The sequence below is a fragment of the Equus caballus genome, unplaced genomic scaffold (assembly GCF_041296265.1).
Source record: "Equus caballus isolate H_3958 breed thoroughbred unplaced genomic scaffold, TB-T2T unassigned-0002539, whole genome shotgun sequence".
NCBI classification, from domain to species: Eukaryota; Metazoa; Chordata; class Mammalia; order Perissodactyla; family Equidae; genus Equus; species Equus caballus.
Window position 1 is genome coordinate 5088086 of NW_027222343.1, and position 17384 is coordinate 5105469.

Sequence of the window (17384 nt, forward strand, 5' to 3'; positions counted from 1 at the left end):
TCAGGCCTGCAAAGAAACTGCGTTTCACAGGCCTTTGGAAGAGATGTTCCCGGTAGGCTGTAAGAGCACTGTGCAGAGCGAGTTGTTTCTTAGCTTCTCAAAGAGCTAGAAGCAAGATGCTGTGGGGCCCAACTCGCCCTTTGGAAAGAAGCCTGCACGTTGTGCCTTTCAGCTCTAGGGCAAAGTAGCACACCCAGAGCAGAAGTCCTACTTCAGCCAGATCAGGCCTGCACAGAAGCTGCGTTTCACAGGCCTTTGGAAGAGATGTTCCCACTAGGCTGTAAGAGCACTGTGCAGAGCGAGTTGTTTCTTAGCTTCCCAAAGAGCTGGAAGCAAGATGCTGTGGGGCCCAACTCGCCCTTTGGAAAGAAGCCTGCACGTTGTGCCTTTCAGCTCCAGGGCAAAGTAGCACACCCAGAGCAGAAGTTCCACTTCAGCCAGATCAGGCCTGCAAAGAAATTGCGTTTCACAGGCCTCGTAAGAGATGTTCCCCGTAGGCTGTAAGAGCGCTGTGCAGAGCGAGTTGTTTCTTAGCTTCCCAAAGAGCTGGAAGCAAGATGCTGTGGGGCCCAACTCGCCCTTTGGAAAGAAGCCTGCACGTTGTGCCTTTCAGCTCTAGGGCAAAGTAGCACACCCAGAGCAGAAGTCCTACTTCAGCCAGATCAGGCCTGCAAAGAAACTGCGTTTCACAGGCCTTTGTAAGAGATGTTCCCGGTAGGCTGTAAGAGCACTGTGCAGAGCGAGTTGTTTCTTAGCTGCCGAAAGAGCTGGAAGCTGGACATGAGGGACTTGTCTACCCTTGTGGAAAAAAGGGAGGACTTTGTGCCTTGCAGCTCTAGCGCCATGTAGGACCCGGCAGAGCAGAAGTCCTACTTCAGCCAGATCAGGCCTGCAAAGAAACTGCGTTTCACAGGCCTTTGGAAGACATGTTCCCGGTAGGCTGTAAGAGCACTGTGCAGAGCGAGTTGTTTCTTAGCTTCCCAAAGAGCTGGAAGCAAGATGCTGTGGGGCCCAACTCGCCCTTTGGAAAGAAGCCTGCACGTTGTGCCTTTCAGCTCTAGGGCAAAGTAGCACACCCAGAGCAGAAGTCCTACTTCAGCCAGATCAGGCCTGCACAGAAACTGCGTTTCACAGGCCTTTGGAAGAGATGTTCCCACTAGGCTGTAAGAGCACTGTGCAGAGCGAGTTGTTTCTTAGCTTCCCAAAGAGCTGGAAGCAAGATGCTGTGGGGCCCAACTCGCCCTTTGCAAAGAAGCCTGCGGATTGTGCCTTTCAGCTCCAGGGCAACGTAGCACACCCAGAGCAGAAGTTCTACTTCAGCCAGATCAGGCCTGCAAAGAAACTGCGTTTCACAGGCCTTTGTAAGAGATGTTCCCGGTAGGCTGTAAGAGCACTGTGCAGAGCGAGTTGTTTCTTAGCTGCCGAAAGAGCTGGAAGCTGGACCTGAGGGACTTGTCTACCCTTGTGGAAACAAGGCAGGACTTTGTGCCTTGCAGCTCTAGCGCCATGTAGGACCCGGCAGAGCAGAAGTTCTACTTCAGCCACATCAGGGCTGGGAAGAAACTGCGTTTCACATGCCTTTGTAAGACTCGTTCCCTGTAGGCTGTAAAACACCAGTGTAGAGCAAGTTGTTTCTTAGCTGCCCAAAGAGGTGGAATCCCCACGCTGAGGGGCCTGTCTGCCCTTGAGGAGTCAAGGCAGGACTGTGAGCCTTGCAACTCTAGGCCGAAGTAGGATATGGCATAGCAGCAGTTCTACCTCAGCGAGATAAGGCCTGCAAAGAAACTGCATTTCTCAGGCCTTTGCAAGAGATGCTCCCAGTTGGCTGTAAGAGAGGTCTGCAGAGCCAGTTGTTTCTTAGCTTCCCAAAGAGCTGGAAGGAAGATGCTTTTGGGCCCAACTCGCCCTTTGGAAAGAAGACTGCGGGTTGTGCCTTTCAGCTCCAGGCCAATGTAGCACACCCAGAGCAGAAGTTCTGCTTCAGCCAGATCAGGCCTGCAAAGAAACTGCGTTTCACAGGCCTTTGGAAGAGATGTTCCCACTAGGCTGTAAGAGCGCTGTGCAGAGCGAGTTGTTTTTTAGCTTCCCAAAAGCTGGAAGCAAGATGCTGTGGGGCCCAACTCGCCCTTTGGAAAGAAGCCTGCACGTTGTGCCTTTCAGCTCTAGGGCAAAGTAGCACACCCAGAGCAGAAGTCCTACTTCAGCCAGATCAGGCCTGCAAAGAAACTGCGTTTCACAGGCCTTTGGAAGAGATGTTCCCGGTAGGCTGTAAGAGCACTGTGCAGAGCGAGTTGTTTCTTAGCTTCCCAAAGAGCTGGAGGCAAGATGCTGTGGGGCCCAACTCGCCCTTTGGAAAGAAGCCTGCACGTTGTGCCTTTCAGCTCTAGGGCAAAGTAGCACACCCAGAGCAGAAGTCCTACTTCAGCCAGATCAGGCCTGCGAAGAAACTGCGTTTCACAGGCCTTTGGAAGAGATGGTCCCACTAGGCTGTAAGAGCACTGTGCAGAGCGAGTTGTTTCTTAGCTTCCCAAAGAGCTGGAAGCATGATGCTTTGGGGCCCAACTCGCCCTTTGGAAAGAAGACTGCGGGTTGTGCCTCTCAGCTCTAGGGCAAAGTAGCACACCCAGAGCAGAAGTCCTACTTCAGCCAGATCAGGCCTGCAAAGAAACTGCGTTTCACAGGCCTTTGGAAGAGATGTTCCCGGTAGGCTGTAAGAGCACTGTGCAGAGCGAGTTGTTTCTTAGCTTCCCAAAGAGCTGGAAGCAAGATGCTGTGGGGCCCAACTCGCCCTTTGGAAAGAAGCCTGCACGTTGTGCCTTTCAGCTCTAGGGCAAAGTAGCACACCCAGAGCAGAAGTCCTACTTCAGCCAGATCAGGCCTGCACAGAAACTGCGTTTCACAGGCCTTTGGAAGAGATGTTCCCACTAGGCTGTAAGAGCACTGTGCAGAGCGAGTTGTTTCTTAGCTTCCCAAAGAGCTGGAAGCAAGATGCTGTGGGGCCCAACTCGCCCTTTGCAAAGAAGCCTGCGGATTGTGCCTTTCAGCTCCAGGGCAACGTAGCACACCCAGAGCAGAAGTTCTACTTCAGCCAGATCAGGCCTGCAAAGAAACTGCGTTTCACAGGCCTTTGTAAGAGATGTTCCCGGTAGGCTGTAAGAGCACTGTGCAGAGCGAGTTGTTTCTTAGCTGCCGAAAGAGCTGGAAGCTGGACCTGAGGGACTTGTCTACCCTTGTGGAAACAAGGCAGGACTTTGTGCCTTGCAGCTCTAGCGCCATGTAGGACCCGGCAGAGCAGAAGTTCTACTTCAGCCACATCAGGGCTGGGAAGAAACTGCGTTTCACATGCCTTTGTAAGACTCGTTCCCTGTAGGCTGTAAAACACCAGTGTAGAGCAAGTTGTTTCTTAGCTGCCCAAAGAGGTGGAATCCCCACGCTGAGGGGCCTGTCTGCCCTTGAGGAGTCAAGGCAGGACTGTGAGCCTTGCAACTCTAGGCCGATGTGGGACACGGCATAGCAGCAGTTCTACCTCAGTGAGATAAGGCCTGCAAAGAAACTGCATTTCTCAGGCCTTTGCAAGAGATGCTCCCGGTAGGCTGTAAGAGCACTGTGCAGAGCGAGTTGTTTCTTCGCTTCCCAAAGAGCTGGAAGCAAGATGCTCTGTGTCCCACCTCGCCCTTTTTTAAGAAGCCTGCACGTTGTGCCTTTGAGCTCTAGGTCAATGTGGCACACCCGGAGCAGAAGTTCTACTTCAGCCAGATCAGGGCTGGGAAGAAACTGCGTTTCACAGTCCTTTGTAAGACATGTTACCGGTAGGCTGTAAGAGCCCTATGCAGAGCGAGTTGTTTCTTAGCTGCCGAAAGAGCTGGATGTTTTACCTGAGGGACTTGTCTACCCTTGTGGAATCAAGGCAGAACTTTGCGCCTTGCAGCTCTAGCGCCATGTAGGACCCGGCAGAGCAGAAGTTCTACTTCAGCCAGATCAGGGCTGGGAATAAACTGCGTTTCACAGGCCTTTGTAAGACTCGTTCCCTGTAGGCTGTAAAACACCAGTGCAGAGCAAGTTGTTTCTTAGCGGCCCAAAGAGGTGGAAGCCCCACGCTGTGGGGCCTGTCTGCCCTTGAGGAATCAAGGCAGGACTTTGAGCCTTGCAACTCTAGGCCGAAGTAGGATATGGCATAGCAGCAGTTCTACCTCAGCGAGATAAGGCCTGCAAAGAAACTGCATTTCTCAGGCCTTTGCAAGAGATGCTCCCGGATGGCTGTAAGAGAGGTCTGCAGAGCGAGTTGTTTCTTAGCTTCCCAAAGAGCTGGAAGCAAGAGGCTTTGGGGCCCAACACGCCCTTTGGAAAGAAGCCTGCACGTTGTGCCTTTCAGCTCTAGGGCCATGTGGCACACCCAGAGCAGAAGTTCTACTTCAGCCAGATCAGGGCTGGGAAGAAACTGCGTTTCACAGTCCTTTGTAAGACATGTTACCGGTAGGCTGTAAGAGCCCTATGCAGAGCGAGTTGTTTCTTAGCTGCCGAAAGAGCTGGATGTTTTACCTGAGGGACTTGTCTACCCTTGTGGAATCAAGGCAGAACTTTGCGCCTTGCAGCTCTAGCGCCATGTAGGACCCGGCAGAGCAGAAGTTCTACTTCAGCCCGATCAGGGCTGGGAATAAACTGCGTTTCACAGGCCTTTGTAAGACTCGTTCCCTGTAGGCTGTAAAACACCAGTGCAGAGCAAGTTGTTTCTTAGCGGCCCAAAGAGGTGGAAGCCCCACGCTGTGGGGCCTGTCTGCCCTTGAGGAATCAAGGCAGGACTTTGAGCCTTGCAACTCTAGGCCGAAGTAGGATATGGCATAGCAGCAGTTCTACCTCAGCGAGATAACGCCTGCAAAGAAACTGCATTTCTCAGGCCTTTGCAAGAGATGCACCCAGTTGGCTGTAAGAGAGGTCTGCAGAGCCAGTTGTTTCTTAGCTTCCCAAAGAGCTGGAAGGAAGATGCTTTTGGGCCCAACTCGCCCTTTGGAAAGAAGACTGCGGGTTGTGCCTTTCAGCTCCAGGCCAAGGTAGCACACCCAGAGCAGAAGTTCTACTTCAGCCAGATCAGGCCTGCAAAGAAACTGCGTTTCACAGGCCTTTGGAAGAGATGTTCCCGGTAGGCTGTAAGAGCACTGTGCAGAGCGAGTTGTTTCTTAGCTTCTCAAAGAGCTAGAAGCAAGATGCTGTGGGGCCCAACTCGCCCTTTGGAAAGAAGCCTGCACGTTGTGCCTTTCAGCTCTAGGGCAAAGTAGCACACCCAGAGCAGAAGTCCTACTTCAGCCAGATCAGGCCTGCACAGAAGCTGCGTTTCACAGGCCTTTGGAAGAGATGTTCCCACTAGGCTGTAAGAGCACTGTGCAGAGCGAGTTGTTTCTTAGCTTCCCAAAGAGCTGGAAGCAAGATGCTGTGGGGCCCAACTCGCCCTTTGGAAAGAAGCCTGCACGTTGTGCCTTTCAGCTCCAGGGCAAAGTAGCACACCCAGAGCAGAAGTTCCACTTCAGCCAGATCAGGCCTGCAAAGAAATTGCGTTTCACAGGCCTCGTAAGAGATGTTCCCCGTAGGCTGTAAGAGCGCTGTGCAGAGCGAGTTGTTTCTTAGCTTCCCAAAGAGCTGGAAGCAAGATGCTGTGGGGCCCAACTCGCCCTTTGGAAAGAAGCCTGCACGTTGTGCCTTTCAGCTCTAGGGCAAAGTAGCACACCCAGAGCAGAAGTCCTACTTCAGCCAGATCAGGCCTGCAAAGAAACTGCGTTTCACAGGCCTTTGTAAGAGATGTTCCCGGTAGGCTGTAAGAGCACTGTGCAGAGCGAGTTGTTTCTTAGCTGCCGAAAGAGCTGGAAGCTGGACATGAGGGACTTGTCTACCCTTGTGGAAAAAAGGGAGGACTTTGTGCCTTGCAGCTCTAGCGCCATGTAGGACCCGGCAGAGCAGAAGTCCTACTTCAGCCAGATCAGGCCTGCAAAGAAACTGCGTTTCACAGGCCTTTGGAAGAGATGTTCCCGGTAGGCTGTAAGAGCACTGTGCAGAGCGAGTTGTTTCTTAGCTTCCCAAAGAGCTGGAAGCAAGATGCTGTGGGGCCCAACTCGCCCTTTGGAAAGAAGCCTGCACGTTGTGCCTTTCAGCTCTAGGGCAAAGCAGCACACCCAGAGCAGAAGTCCTACTTCAGCCAGATCAGGCCTGCACAGAAACTGCGTTTCACAGGCCTTTGGAAGAGATGTTCCCACTACGCTGTAAGAGCACTGTGCAGAGCGAGTTGTTTCTTAGCTTCCCAAAGAGCTGGAAGCAAGATGCTGTGGGGCCCAACTCGCCCTTTGCAAAGAAGCCTGCGGATTGTGCCTTTCAGCTCCAGGGCAACGTAGCACACCCAGAGCAGAAGTTCTACTTCAGCCAGATCAGGCCTGCAAAGAAACTGCGTTTCACAGGCCTTTGTAAGAGATGTTCCCGGTAGGCTGTAAGAGCACTGTGCAGAGCGAGTTGTTTCTTAGCTGCCGAAAGAGCTGGAAGCTGGACCTGAGGGACTTGTCTACCCTTGTGGAAACAAGGCAGGACTTTGTGCCTTGCAGCTCTAGCGCCATGTAGGACCCGGCAGAGCAGAAGTTCTACTTCAGCCACATCAGGGCTGGGAAGAAACTGCGTTTCACATGCCTTTGTAAGACTCGTTCCCTGTAGGCTGTAAAACACCAGTGTAGAGCAAGTTGTTTCTTAGCTGCCCAAAGAGGTGGAATCCCCACGCTGAGGGGCCTGTCTGCCCTTGAGGAGTCAAGGCAGGACTGTGAGCCTGCAACTCTAGGCCGATGTGGGACACGGCATAGCAGCAGTTCTACCTCAGTGAGATAAGGCCTGCAAAGAAACTGCATTTCTCAGGCCTTTGCAAGAGATGCTCCCGGTAGGCTGTAAGAGCACTGTGCAGAGCGAGTTGTTTCTTCGCTTCCCAAAGAGCTGGAAGCAAGATGCTCTGTGTCCCACCTCGCCCTTTTTTAAGAAGCCTGCACGTTGTGCCTTTGAGCTCTAGGTCAATGTGGCACACCCGGAGCAGAAGTTCTACTTCAGCCAGATCAGGGCTGGGAAGAAACTGCGTTTCACAGTCCTTTGTAAGACATGTTACCGGTAGGCTGTAAGAGCCCTATGCAGAGCGAGTTGTTTCTTAGCTGCCGAAAGAGCTGGATGTTTTACCTGAGGGACTTGTCTACCCTTGTGGAATCAAGGCAGAACTTTGCGCCTTGCAGCTCTAGCGCCATGTAGGACCCGGCAGAGCAGAAGTTCTACTTCAGCCAGATCAGGGCTGGGAATAAACTGCGTTTCACAGGCCTTTGTAAGACTCGTTCCCTGTAGGCTGTAAAACACCAGTGCAGAGCAAGTTGTTTCTTAGCGGCCCAAAGAGGTGGAAGCCCCACGCTGTGGGGCCTGTCTGCCCTTGAGGAATCAAGGCAGGACTTTGAGCCTTGCAACTCTAGGCCGAAGTAGGATATGGCATAGCAGCAGTTCTACCTCAGCGAGATAAGGCCTGCAAAGAAACTGCATTTCTCAGGCCTTTGCAAGAGATGCTCCCGGATGGCTGTAAGAGAGGTCTGCAGAGCGAGTTGTTTCTTAGCTTCCCAAAGAGCTGGAAGCAAGAGGCTTTGGGGCCCAACACGCCCTTTGGAAAGAAGCCTGCACGTTGTGCCTTTCAGCTCTAGGGCCATGTGGCACACCCAGAGCAGAAGTTCTACTTCAGCCAGATCAGGGCTGGGAAGAAACTGCGTTTCACAGTCCTTTGTAAGACATGTTACCGGTAGGCTGTAAGAGCCCTATGCAGAGCGAGTTGTTTCTTAGCTGCCGAAAGAGCTGGATGTTTTACCTGAGGGACTTGTCTACCCTTGTGGAATCAAGGCAGAACTTTGCGCCTTGCAGCTCTAGCGCCATGTAGGACCCGGCAGAGCAGAAGTTCTACTTCAGCCCGATCAGGGCTGGGAATAAACTGCGTTTCACAGGCCTTTGTAAGACTCGTTCCCTGTAGGCTGTAAAACACCAGTGCAGAGCAAGTTGTTTCTTAGCGGCCCAAAGAGGTGGAAGCCCCACGCTGTGGGGCCTGTCTGCCCTTGAGGAATCAAGGCAGGACTTTGAGCCTTGCAACTCTAGGCCGAAGTAGGATATGGCATAGCAGCAGTTCTACCTCAGCGAGATAACGCCTGCAAAGAAACTGCATTTCTCAGGCCTTTGCAAGAGATGCACCCAGTTGGCTGTAAGAGAGGTCTGCAGAGCCAGTTGTTTCTTAGCTTCCCAAAGAGCTGGAAGGAAGATGCTTTTGGGCCCAACTCGCCCTTTGGAAAGAAGACTGCGGGTTGTGCCTTTCAGCTCCAGGCCAAGGTAGCACACCCAGAGCAGAAGTTCTACTTCAGCCAGATCAGGCCTGCAAAGAAACTGCGTTTCACAGGCCTTTGGAAGAGATGTTCCCGGTAGGCTGTAAGAGCACTGTGCAGAGCGAGTTGTTTCTTAGCTTCTCAAAGAGCTAGAAGCAAGATGCTGTGGGGCCCAACTCGCCCTTTGGAAAGAAGCCTGCACGTTGTGCCTTTCAGCTCTAGGGCAAAGTAGCACACCCAGAGCAGAAGTCCTACTTCAGCCAGATCAGGCCTGCACAGAAGCTGCGTTTCACAGGCCTTTGGAAGAGATGTTCCCACTAGGCTGTAAGAGCACTGTGCAGAGCGAGTTGTTTCTTAGCTTCCCAAAGAGCTGGAAGCAAGATGCTGTGGGGCCCAACTCGCCCTTTGGAAAGAAGCCTGCACGTTGTGCCTTTCAGCTCCAGGGCAAAGTAGCACACCCAGAGCAGAAGTTCCACTTCAGCCAGATCAGGCCTGCAAAGAAATTGCGTTTCACAGGCCTCGTAAGAGATGTTCCCCGTAGGCTGTAAGAGCGCTGTGCAGAGCGAGTTGTTTCTTAGCTTCCCAAAGAGCTGGAAGCAAGATGCTGTGGGGCCCAACTCGCCCTTTGGAAAGAAGCCTGCACGTTGTGCCTTTCAGCTCTAGGGCAAAGTAGCACACCCAGAGCAGAAGTCCTACTTCAGCCAGATCAGGCCTGCAAAGAAACTGCGTTTCACAGGCCTTTGTAAGAGATGTTCCCGGTAGGCTGTAAGAGCACTGTGCAGAGCGAGTTGTTTCTTAGCTGCCGAAAGAGCTGGAAGCTGGACATGAGGGACTTGTCTACCCTTGTGGAAAAAAGGGAGGACTTTGTGCCTTGCAGCTCTAGCGCCATGTAGGACCCGGCAGAGCAGAAGTCCTACTTCAGCCAGATCAGGCCTGCAAAGAAACTGCGTTTCACAGGCCTTTGGAAGAGATGTTCCCGGTAGGCTGTAAGAGCACTGTGCAGAGCGAGTTGTTTCTTAGCTTCCCAAAGAGCTGGAAGCAAGATGCTGTGGGGCCCAACTCGCCCTTTGGAAAGAAGCCTGCACGTTGTGCCTTTCAGCTCTAGGGCAAAGTAGCACACCCAGAGCAGAAGTCCTACTTCAGCCAGATCAGGCCTGCACAGAAACTGCGTTTCACAGGCCTTTGGAAGAGATGTTCCCACTAGGCTGTAAGAGCACTGTGCAGAGCGAGTTGTTTCTTAGCTTCCCAAAGAGCTGGAAGCAAGATGCTGTGGGGCCCAACTCGCCCTTTGCAAAGAAGCCTGCGGATTGTGCCTTTCAGCTCCAGGGCAACGTAGCACACCCAGAGCAGAAGTTCTACTTCAGCCAGATCAGGCCTGCAAAGAAACTGCGTTTCACAGGCCTTTGTAAGAGATGTTCCCGGTAGGCTGTAAGAGCACTGTGCAGAGCGAGTTGTTTCTTAGCTGCCGAAAGAGCTGGAAGCTGGACCTGAGGGACTTGTCTACCCTTGTGGAAACAAGGCAGGACTTTGTGCCTTGCAGCTCTAGCGCCATGTAGGACCCGGCAGAGCAGAAGTTCTACTTCAGCCACATCAGGGCTGGGAAGAAACTGCGTTTCACATGCCTTTGTAAGACTCGTTCCCTGTAGGCTGTAAAACACCAGTGTAGAGCAAGTTGTTTCTTAGCTGCCCAAAGAGGTGGAATCCCCACGCTGAGGGGCCTGTCTGCCCTTGAGGAGTCAAGGCAGGACTGTGAGCCTTGCAACTCTAGGCCGAAGTAGGATATGGCATAGCAGCAGTTCTACCTCAGCGAGATAAGGCCTGCAAAGAAACTGCATTTCTCAGGCCTTTGCAAGAGATGCTCCCAGTTGGCTGTAAGAGAGGTCTGCAGAGCCAGTTGTTTCTTAGCTTCCCAAAGAGCTGGAAGGAAGATGCTTTTGGGCCCAACTCGCCGTTTGGAAAGAAGACTGCGGGTTGTGCCTTTCAGCTCCAGGACAATGTAGCACACCCAGAGCAGAAGTTCTGCTTCAGCCAGATCAGGCCTGCAAAGAAACTGCGTTTCACAGGCCTTTGGAAGAGATGTTCCCACTAGGCTGTAAGAGCGCTGTGCAGAGCGAGTTGTTTTTTAGCTTCCCAAAAGCTGGAAGCAAGATGCTGTGGGGCCCAACTCGCCCTTTGGAAAGAAGCCTGCACGTTGTGCCTTTCAGCTCTAGGGCAAAGTAGCACACCCAGAGCAGAAGTCCTACTTCAGCCAGATCAGGCCTGCAAAGAAACTGCGTTTCACAGGCCTTTGGAAGAGATGTTCCCGGTAGGCTGTAAGAGCACTGTGCAGAGCGAGTTGTTTCTTAGCTTCCCAAAGAGCTGGAGGCAAGATGCTGTGGGGCCCAACTCGCCCTTTGGAAAGAAGCCTGCACGTTGTGCCTTTCAGCTCTAGGGCAAAGTAGCACACCCAGAGCAGAAGTCCTACTTCAGCCAGATCAGGCCTGCGAAGAAACTGCGTTTCACAGGCCTTTGGAAGAGATGGTCCCACTAGGCTGTAAGAGCACTGTGCAGAGCGAGTTGTTTCTTAGCTTCCCAAAGAGCTGGAAGCATGATGCTTTGGGGCCCAACTCGCCCTTTGGAAAGAAGACTGCGGGTTGTGCCTCTCAGCTCTAGGGCAAAGTAGCACACCCAGAGCAGCAGTTCTACTTCAGCCAGATCAGGCCTGCAAACAAACTGCGTTTCACAGGCCTTTGGAAGAGATGTTCCCACTAGGCTGTAAGAGCACTGTGCAGAACGAGTTGTTTGTTAGGTTCCCAAAGAGCTGGAAGCAAGATGCTGTGGGGCCCAACTCGCCCTTTGGAAAGAAGCCTGCACGTTGTGCCTTTCAGCTCTAGGGCAAAGTAGCACACCCAGAGCAGAAGTCCTACTTCAGCCAGATCAGGCCTGCAAAGAAACTGCGTTTCACAGGCCTTTGGAAGAGATGTTCCTGGTAGGCTGTAAAGGCACTGTGCAGAGCGAGTTGTTTCTTAGCTTCCCAAAGAGCTGGAAGCAAGATGCTGTGGGGCCCAACTCGCCCTTTGGAAAGAAGCCTGCACGTTGTGCCTTTCAGCTCTAGGGCAAAGTAGCTCACCCAGAGCAGAAGTCCTACTTCAGCCAGATCAGGCCTGCAAAGAAACTGCGTTTCACAGGCCTTTGGAAGACATGTTCCCACTAGGCTGTAAGAGCACTGTGCAGAGCGAGTTGTTTCTTAGCTTCCCAAAGAGCTGGAAGCAAGATGCTGTGGGGCCCAACTCGCCCTTTGGAAAGAAGCCTGCACGTTGTGCCTTTCAGCTCTAGGGCAAAGTAGCACACCCAGAGCAGAAGTCCTACTTCAGCCAGATCAGGCCTGCAAAGAAACTGCGTTTCACAGGCCTTTGGAAGAGATGTTCCCGGTAGGCTGTAAGAGCACTGTGCAGAGCGAGTTGTTTCTTAGCTGCCGATAGAGCTGGAAGCTGGACCTGAGGGACTTGTCTACCCTTGTGGAAACAAGGCAGGACTTTGTGCCTTGCAGCTCTAGCGCCATGTAGGACCCGGCAGAGCAGAAGTTCTACTTCAGCCACATCAGGGCTGGGAAGAAACTGCGTTTCACATGCCTTTGTAAGACTCGTTCCCTGTAGGCTGTAAAACACCAGTGTAGAGCAAGTTGTTTCTTAGCTGCCCAAAGAGGTGGAATCCCCACGCTGAGGGGCCTGTCTGCCCTTGAGGAGTCAAGGCAGGACTGTGAGCCTTGCAACTCTAGGCCGAAGTAGGATATGGCATAGCAGCAGTTCTACCTCAGCGAGATAAGGCCTGCAAAGAAACTGCATTTCTCAGGCCTTTGCAAGAGATGCTCCCAGTTGGCTGTAAGAGAGGTCTGCAGAGCCAGTTGTTTCTTAGCTTCCCAAAGAGCTGGAAGGAAGATGCTTTTGGGCCCAACTCGCCGTTTGGAAAGAAGACTGCGGGTTGTGCCTTTCAGCTCCAGGCCAATGTAGCACACCCAGAGCAGAAGTTCTGCTTCAGCCAGATCAGGCCTGCAAAGAAACTGCGTTTCACAGGCCTTTGGAAGAGATGTTCCCACTAGGCTGTAAGAGCGCTGTGCAGAGCGAGTTGTTTTTTAGCTTCCCAAAAGCTGGAAGCAAGATGCTGTGGGGCCCAACTCGCCCTTTGGAAAGAAGCCTGCACGTTGTGCCTTTCAGCTCTAGGGCAAAGTAGCACACCCAGAGCAGAAGTCCTACTTCAGCCAGATCAGGCCTGCAAAGAAACTGCGTTTCACAGGCCTTTGGAAGAGATGTTCCCGGTAGGCTGTAAGAGCACTGTGCAGAGCGAGTTGTTTCTTAGCTTCCCAAAGAGCTGGAGGCAAGATGCTGTGGGGCCCAACTCGCCCTTTGGAAAGAAGCCTGCACGTTGTGCCTTTCAGCTCTAGGGCAAAGTAGCACACCCAGAGCAGAAGTCCTACTTCAGCCAGATCAGGCCTGCGAAGAAACTGCGTTTCACAGGCCTTTGGAAGAGATGGTCCCACTAGGCTGTAAGAGCACTGTGCAGAGCGAGTTGTTTCTTAGCTTCCCAAAGAGCTGGAAGCATGATGCTTTGGGGCCCAACTCGCCCTTTGGAAAGAAGACTGCGGGTTGTGCCTCTCAGCTCTAGGGCAAAGTAGCACACCCAGAGCAGAAGTTCTACTTCAGCCAGATCAGGCCTGCAAACAAACTGCGTTTCACAGGCCTTTGGAAGAGATGTTCCCACTAGGCTGTAAGAGCACTGTGCAGAACGAGTTGTTTGTTAGGTTCCCAAAGAGCTGGAAGCAAGATGCTGTGGGGCCCAACTCGCCCTTTGGAAAGAAGCCTGCACGTTGTGCCTTTCAGCTCTAGGGCAAAGTAGCACACCCAGAGCAGAAGTCCTACTTCAGCCAGATCAGGGCTGCAAAGAAACTGCGTTTCACAGGCCTTTGGAAGAGATGTTCCTGGTAGGCTGTAAAGGCACTGTGCAGAGCGAGTTGTTTCTTAGCTTCCCAAAGAGCTGGAAGCAAGATGCTGTGGGGCCCAACTCGCCCTTTGGAAAGAAGCCTGCACGTTGTGCCTTTCAGCTCTAGGGCAAAGTAGCTCACCCAGAGCAGAAGTCCTACTTCAGCCAGATCAGGCCTGCAAAGAAACTGCGTTTCACAGGCCTTTGGAAGACATGTTCCCACTAGGCTGTAAGAGCACTGTGCAGAGCGAGTTGTTTCTTAGCTTCCCAAAGAGCTGGAAGCAAGATGCTGTGGGGCCCAACTCGCCCTTTGGAAAGAAGCCTGCACGTTGTGCCTTTCAGCTCTAGGGCAAAGTAGCACACCCAGAGCAGAAGTCCTACTTCAGCCAGATCAGGCCTGCGAAGAAACTGCGTTTCACAGGCCTTTGGAAGAGATGGTCCCACTAGGCTGTAAGAGCACTGTGCAGAGCGAGTTGTTTCTTAGCTTCCCAAAGAGCTGGAAGCATGATGCTTTGGGGCCCAACTCGCCCTTTGGAAAGAAGACTGCGGGTTGTGCCTCTCAGCTCTAGGGCAAAGTAGCACACCCAGAGCAGAAGTTCTACTTCAGCCAGATCAGGCCTGCAAACAAACTGCGTTTCACAGGCCTTTGGAAGAGATGTTCCCACTAGGCTGTAAGAGCACTGTGCAGAACGAGTTGTTTGTTAGGTTCCCAAAGAGCTGGAAGCAAGATGCTGTGGGGCCCAACTCGCCCTTTGGAAAGAAGCCTGCACGTTGTGCCTTTCAGCTCTAGGGCAAAGTAGCACACCCAGAGCAGAAGTCCTACTTCAGCCAGATCAGGCCTGCAAAGAAACTGCGTTTCACAGGCCTTTGTAAGAGATGTTCCCGGTAGGCTGTAAGAGCACTGTGCAGAGCGAGTTGTTTCTTAGCTTCCCAAAGAGCTGGAAGCAAGATGCTGTGGGGCCCAACTCGCCCTTTGGAAAGAAGCCTGCACGTTGTGCCTTTCAGCTCTAGGGCAAAGTAGCACACCCAGAGCAGAAGTCCTACTTCAGCCAGATCAGGCCTGCACAGAAACTGCGTTTCACAGGCCTTTGGAAGAGATGTTCCCACTAGGCTGTAAGAGCACTGTGCAGAGCGAGTTGTTTCTTAGCTTCCCAAAGAGCTGGAAGCAAGATGCTGTGGGGCCCAACTCGCCCTTTGCAAAGAAGCCTGCGGATTGTGCCTTTCAGCTCCAGGGCAACGTAGCACACCCAGAGCAGAAGTTCTACTTCAGCCAGATCAGGCCTGCAAAGAAACTGCGTTTCACAGGCCTTTGTAAGAGATGTTCCCGGTAGGCTGTAAGAGCACTGTGCAGAGCGAGTTGTTTCTTAGCTGCCGAAAGAGCTGGAAGCTGGACCTGAGGGACTTGTCTACCCTTGTGGAAACAAGGCAGGACTTTGTGCCTTGCAGCTCTAGCGCCATGTAGGACCCGGCAGAGCAGAAGTTCTACTTCAGCCACATCAGGGCTGGGAAGAAACTGCGTTTCACATGCCTTTGTAAGACTCGTTCCCTGTAGGCTGTAAAACACCAGTGTAGAGCAAGTTGTTTCTTAGCTGCCCAAAGAGGTGGAATCCCCACGCTGAGGGGCCTGTCTGCCCTTGAGGAGTCAAGGCAGGACTGTGAGCCTTGCAACTCTAGGCCGATGTGGGACACGGCATAGCAGCAGTTCTACCTCAGTGAGATAAGGCCTGCAAAGAAACTGCATTTCTCAGGCCTTTGCAAGAGATGCTCCCGGTAGGCTGTAAGAGCACTGTGCAGAGCGAGTTGTTTCTTCGCTTCCCAAAGAGCTGGAAGCAAGATGCTCTGTGTCCCACCTCGCCCTTTTTTAAGAAGCCTGCACGTTGTGCCTTTGAGCTCTAGGTCAATGTGGCACACCCGGAGCAGAAGTTCTACTTCAGCCAGATCAGGGCTGGGAAGAAACTGCGTTTCACAGTCCTTTGTAAGACATGTTACCGGTAGGCTGTAAGAGCCCTATGCAGAGCGAGTTGTTTCTTAGCTGCCGAAAGAGCTGGATGTTTTACCTGAGGGACTTGTCTACCCTTGTGGAATCAAGGCAGAACTTTGCGCCTTGCAGCTCTAGCGCCATGTAGGACCCGGCAGAGCAGAAGTTCTACTTCAGCCAGATCAGGGCTGGGAATAAACTGCGTTTCACAGGCCTTTGTAAGACTCGTTCCCTGTAGGCTGTAAAACACCAGTGCAGAGCAAGTTGTTTCTTAGCGGCCCAAAGAGGTGGAAGCCCCACGCTGTGGGGCCTGTCTGCCCTTGAGGAATCAAGGCAGGACTTTGAGCCTTGCAACTCTAGGCCGAAGTAGGATATGGCATAGCAGCAGTTCTACCTCAGCGAGATAAGGCCTGCAAAGAAACTGCATTTCTCAGGCCTTTGCAAGAGATGCTCCCGGATGGCTGTAAGAGAGGTCTGCAGAGCGAGTTGTTTCTTAGCTTCCCAAAGAGCTGGAAGCAAGAGGCTTTGGGGCCCAACACGCCCTTTGGAAAGAAGCCTGCACGTTGTGCCTTTCAGCTCTAGGGCCATGTGGCACACCCAGAGCAGAAGTTCTACTTCAGCCAGATCAGGGCTGGGAAGAAACTGCGTTTCACAGTCCTTTGTAAGACATGTTACCGGTAGGCTGTAAGAGCCCTATGCAGAGCGAGTTGTTTCTTAGCTGCCGAAAGAGCTGGATGTTTTACCTGAGGGACTTGTCTACCCTTGTGGAATCAAGGCAGAACTTTGCGCCTTGCAGCTCTAGCGCCATGTAGGACCCGGCAGAGCAGAAGTTCTACTTCAGCCCGATCAGGGCTGGGAATAAACTGCGTTTCACAGGCCTTTGTAAGACTCGTTCCCTGTAGGCTGTAAAACACCAGTGCAGAGCAAGTTGTTTCTTAGCGGCCCAAAGAGGTGGAAGCCCCACGCTGTGGGGCCTGTCTGCCCTTGAGGAATCAAGGCAGGACTTTGAGCCTTGCAACTCTAGGCCGAAGTAGGATATGGCATAGCAGCAGTTCTACCTCAGCGAGATAAGGCCTGCAAAGAAACTGCATTTCTCAGGCCTTTGCAAGAGATGAACCCAGTTGGCTGTAAGAGAGGTCTGCAGAGCCAGTTGTTTCTTAGCTTCCCAAAGAGCTGGAAGGAAGATGCTTTTGGGCCCAACTCGCCCTTTGGAAAGAAGACTGCGGGTTGTGCCTTTCAGCTCCAGGCCAAGGTAGCACACCCAGAGCAGAAGTTCTACTTCAGCCAGATCAGGCCTGCAAAGAAACTGCGTTTCACAGGCCTTTGGAAGAGATGTTCCCGGTAGGCTGTAAGAGCACTGTGCAGAGCGAGTTGTTTCTTAGCTTCTCAAAGAGCTAGAAGCAAGATGCTGTGGGGCCCAACTCGCCCTTTGGAAAGAAGCCTGCACGTTGTGCCTTTCAGCTCTAGGGCAAAGTAGCACACCCAGAGCAGAAGTCCTACTTCAGCCAGATCAGGCCTGCACAGAAGCTGCGTTTCACAGGCCTTTGGAAGAGATGTTCCCACTAGGCTGTAAGAGCACTGTGCAGAGCGAGTTGTTTCTTAGCTTCCCAAAGAGCTGGAAGCAAGATGCTGTGGGGCCCAACTCGCCCTTTGGAAAGAAGCCTGCACGTTGTGCCTTTCAGCTCCAGGGCAAAGTAGCACACCCAGAGCAGAAGTTCCACTTCAGCCAGATCAGGCCTGCAAAGAAATTGCGTTTCACAGGCCTCGTAAGAGATGTTCCCCGTAGGCTGTAAGAGCGCTGTGCAGAGCGAGTTGTTTCTTAGCTTCCCAAAGAGCTGGAAGCAAGATGCTGTGGGGCCCAACTCGCCCTTTGGAAAGAAGCCTGCACGTTGTGCCTTTCAGCTCTAGGGCAAAGTAGCACACCCAGAGCAGAAGTCCTACTTCAGCCAGATCAGGCCTGCAAAGAAACTGCGTTTCACAGGCCTTTGTAAGAGATGTTCCCGGTAGGCTGTAAGAGCACTGTGCAGAGCGAGTTGTTTCTTAGCTGCCGAAAGAGCTGGAAGCTGGACATGAGGGACTTGTCTACCCTTGTG